This window comes from Lycium ferocissimum, chromosome 12, assembly GCF_029784015.1.
Source record: "Lycium ferocissimum isolate CSIRO_LF1 chromosome 12, AGI_CSIRO_Lferr_CH_V1, whole genome shotgun sequence".
NCBI lineage: Eukaryota > Viridiplantae > Streptophyta > Magnoliopsida > Solanales > Solanaceae > Lycium > Lycium ferocissimum.
The window spans coordinates 15,415,473-15,420,387 of NC_081353.1; the positions used below are offsets into that span (position 1 = coordinate 15,415,473).

The 4,915-nt window shown below is 36.3% G+C and overlaps 1 long non-coding RNA gene across 1 annotated transcript; it reads left to right on the top strand.

Moving 5' to 3' along the window:
* The first annotated feature begins 273 nt into the window (after positions 1–273).
* On the top strand, positions 274–4,703 carry LOC132039014 (uncharacterized). Its single transcript, XR_009410334.1, has 2 exons — positions 274–864; positions 4,438–4,703. It is a non-coding gene; the product is annotated as an uncharacterized LOC132039014 (long non-coding RNA).
* Positions 4,704–4,915: the final 212 nt, after the last annotated feature.

A 4,915-nucleotide genomic window follows, 5' to 3' on the forward strand; every position in this document is an offset into this window, starting at 1 on the left:
TTACATTACCCACTTTACTCTATATATGCGTGTATACATTATATATACATATATATGTATACATTATATACATAAAAGGGCCAACCTTATTTTTTTTATGACTTGGACCGAGTCCAGTCCAAAACGGACCAAGACCCGGCCCAGTCTCGCATCAGCTTAAAGGGGTAATATCCCCTTTTCATTTCATTCACACCAAACAACCCTTATCTCTCCTCTATCCTCTTTCCCCTATCCCACATACAACCCTAGTAGCCATTTTTTTTCTTTCTCTCCCCTCTCTTTTCCTAATATGGCAAAGTTGCACAGAGCCAAAATAGGCTTTTGCGGGTTCATTTGTGTGAAACCCTCAAAGTTCCAACCTCAAATCCTTTGTTTTGTTCTAAATATGGTACTAATCTTCATTACATTTAATTTTCTTTTATTTCCTCGAATCAAGCATGCAATTTTCTAGATTTTTGGTGTTGTACGAACTGCATTTTCATTGGCTAATGAGGAAATGCCTTGGATCGGTCAGATCCGACCACGCATGTATTGTTTTACTTTGCGTCTCAGTCGTTAATTCGTATATTGAGTGTTTGCATCTGAAAATCCACTTGGTACCACATCAAAATTTCAAGTCTGGGAATAGAATATCTCTCACCATTTAAACAAGTTGGAAAAACAACCAAAAAAGCCTGAACTTGAGTATAAAACTTGAGAATTAGGCTTTCTTAGTAAAAAAGAAATTTAAGATTAGATTTTAAAGTTTGAGTCTCTTTTTTTTAGTTCTAAAAATTGGTGTCTTTGTTCATTTTTGTGGTTGAGTTTGGGATTTGGGAGCACACAGGCTTCAAATTCGTTCTTGTCCACGGCTGCACCTAAAAGGTAATATTTTAATCTTGCTATTTATTTTTGTTGTTTTCAGTAGCTTTGTTATGTGACAATATTCTGTTCTTGTTAATTTGTTTTGGGTTTGATTAGCGGTGATTTGGTGCCATAGTAATGCTCAAATATTCACCAGGAGCTTGAGATAGAGATCACATTCTTGTCCTCGTTAATGATATACTTAGCATTAGTAGTGGTAGTTAGTATGAACTAAATGTGTGTGCCTAGATAATTTTTATTGATGTTGCTCCATTGGTAAAGATGTACAGACTGAGGTATGGTTTATTAGATGCTAAGGTTCTTGCTTGGCTGCGCATCCTTTAAACATGATGAAATATAGTTATATGATTAATAATAATAACTTTGGTAACCTTGTAGATTAATATTAATCCTATTTAAATGTATAAAACTACTAAAGAACTGTGATGACCCATTTTGAGTAGTTTAAGGTGGTTGCTAGTTTGTTGATGGGATTGTGCTATCGTGGTGTCTTCAATCTGTTTTATTGAGTCCCTACACACTTGTTTATGTCATATTTAGTGGTGTAAGTCATGATTAGGATAAGTAAAGAATCATAGTTGGACTAAAACAGGACTTAATGATACAAGACTTAATGAATTTAAGCATACTTACATGAGTCTTAAGATGCGGTCAAGGTATTAGAATTAGAGTGAATGAGGTCTAATTACATTTGAGTAGGCCTAAGTCTACCTAAGTCTATTTAAATATGGTTGAATTGGCCTAAAATAACTTTGAATAGTTTTCTATTATACACTAAAGGTAGATATAAAGCAATCAATACCCCTAAACCTAATATAGAAATTCTAAAATGAAAATTGAGACCAAGGTCTATTTGTTTGGTACAACGTGCTCCCAAATGGTTCATTAGAGGCTAGTATTGGCTCATGAAGCTGTAAAATCATTAAAGATGAATTAGGACACCTAGATACCACTAGGATAATTATTTGACATGATTGTTAATTTGAACATAACCTAGTCTTGGTGTTTATGTCACCAGACCCTCCCCCTTCTATATATGATCCATGCTTGAGTCTTCTAAGAGGTCTAATGACATTGAAATGGTGATTGAATCCTGATATGCTCTCTGATAGTTAAGATGATTAATCAACCAGTGAAATGGAACTACTTGAGTCTCAGGATTGATGTTCAGTTTGAAGCTTAAGTTTATAATGTTAAGATATCAAGTTCACCAAAGAAGTAATGTCAAAAAGGTGTTCAAGATAGCTTTCATAATTAAAATCCTAGGTGGAGTTAATTGAAACTGTTAAATTATGTCGTCAACTAAGTGCTTAGCTGGGATGTGATTTAAAGGTCAGGGTTAAACTAATCCTAATTACAAAGTCTTAGGGGTTGTCACTAGGTATGAGGATGAGGTAAGGAGTTGAGAGTGCCTTAGGAGAGTAAGAGATGAGCTTAGGTATGAAATAGAAGCAATGACCAGTGCAGCCTTTGCTTCCATTTTACTGAAAGCAAGATTCAGGAAAAGGTTGGGGAGGTGATAACCTCACCCTGTCCTGCTTCTCTTTTAGGACCTCGTGGTTCCTTTTTTCTCTTGAACTTCATTCCCATGGTTGTGGGAATACACAGAGGCTTTATGTTTGGTTAGGAGAAGTTTAACAATGCCTGGGAGGATCTTTTGAGATTATATAATATCAAAACTAAGTTAGATTAAAGTATGAGGGTCCATCACATTCTTTGTCATGATCAAAGGGATTAAAAACTGCATCATTGACCAAAATTCTGGGGGAAATGACTTTATCAGGACCTAGATTCATGCCTTAAAGTTCAAATTTTCTTGCTTTGTGTTGTTTAAGAGTGAACATGTTCCATGAGATCCTATATGACATATCCATGCTTGAACTGTTTGAATCCTTAGCCTGAATTTTGGTGGCTTACTCACATGAATGATGTATCACCACTTAACTGTCCCTGCTTGTTTGTATCCTTGAGAACCTTATTTGTGTGATTGGTCATTATTGCTTGGCTATTGAATTGGTGTATACCTTTGAGATTCAGTTGGATGAGGATTTGTGATATGTTTGGGCTTGTTGAAGTGCTTAGAGTAGTCTATGATGGTTCTTTTTTATAAAAGCTAAAAATGACCCTTTTAATTCATCTCATGTCCAAGTGTGAGCTTAACTAGGCCCTGATAACAAAGAATGGTCCTTATTTATACCTAAACAGTCTTTTCTTCTAGTGAGTATTTATATCTGTATTTGAGGAAACACCTAGTTGTGAATATCTTAAGTGATAGGACCTAATATGGTTCCAGAGGACTTTAGGTGAGCTAAAGGTCACACGGCTTAGAAAGGTCTTTTTAAAAGATGTTCTAAAGAGAGGGATAAGTGAGAATCAAGGAAATGCTTGGGTTCATAACACCTCCCCCCCCCCCCCACAATATAGAAAACACCATGGCACTTCTAAGACTTTTGGGATACATGCTTACCATATGAAGACCTTAGGACCATATAAGTACTGTCATTAGATCTAAGGGGACCTAGATTGTAAACAAACTATCACTAAAGAATAATTGGTTATGTTTAAAATAGAGAATCTGGGTGCATGTGTGCTTAGCTTGGACATAGCTAGGAAAGAACTCACAAGAAGTATAGAACTTAGAGCCAAAAATCTTAAAAAGCAAATTGTCCACCGCTTAACAACTTGACTGCCAATGTTAAAAAGCAATCTTGCATCCTTCTCACACTCTTGGACCTGTTTGCAATCTGTTTATACCTGTGCCTTGGCTGTTGAAACTATAGTTGCTCATTTGTGTGCTACACTTTCTGTATAGATATACTTGAACCAAAGAAATCTAGACCTATCTATTTGGGCCCTGCCCATTTCATGATCGCTCTAAGTAAAAATTGTCATTTCTGCAAGGCCTCCTGTCCTGCATATGTTCACTTGAGTTATGCCTAGGTGCATGTTTTCCTGGTTGTGTATGAATCCTACATGTGTCCCTTTTTATTATTGTTACCATAATGAATATTTCCCTGTGCCATCCCATGTGCCATCCCATAAGCATTAGACCTGCAGTTTTTCGTTACCTAGGCCATATCTGTGTGCTCTTATTTTGCTTCTAGTTATACTTCCTCCATATGTTATCGCTTGTTTATGTCTATCGCATGCTTGTTTGTTTTGTCTACTCCTGATTATGTTATGACTACATACACCAAAACTCTTTCTGCCTATACCAAACTCATGTATGAATATGGAATTCTATTTTACTTATGGCTATATTGGCTGGGAAACTAAGGTAGCTTTTGGGGTTTGGTGTTAAACCATCCCCTGGTGTCCTGCCATGCCGGAGGCTCATGAAACCTCTTGGATCTTGTGCGGCATTAGGATTAAGGATGGCGACGACTTTCCTCTCCTACTACCTAAATCCCTACCTATTAAAGCCCAGTAGTACAGATGCAGCTATATTCATTGCATGACCCTTTAATGAATTTGATATATGTATGCTTGTATCTATGTATGTGATAAGTTTAGAAAATTTTAAACTAACGGAGTCCCTTTTCTTTTCCTCTCCTTCATTGCATGGCCACTTAGGTGGAGTCCAGCCACCCTATTGGGCTTTTTAGCCCAATAGAAAAATTCTTTCAAAGATTATGGAGTTCAAGAAAATAAAATGGAAGCTAATATTGTTAAGGATGCAGAGACGGCCAAGCCATGGGTGAAAATGGCCAACTAGGGGCTTGGCACGCCCCTAGTGTCCCCTTCTCCGTACTTATGCATTTTTGTTAAATGCAACAGATTGTATCATGTATTTGTAAAGATTGTAAAACTCATGTGTATTATGGGAATCATTATGATCATGAATTAGTCATCTTAGGACAACGGTGCCTACATTGTTTAGTTCGACTTTAGGCCCCCACACAATTTTCCAACATGAGCTTAGTATAAACGATTTTGAAAAAATAAAAAATGGCTAAGAGAGTAAATCGGTAAAAAGGATAAAAAAGATTACATCATTATGGAATACTGTTACCATTTTTCTAACAAAGAAAAACCAAATTAACGTTTTTAA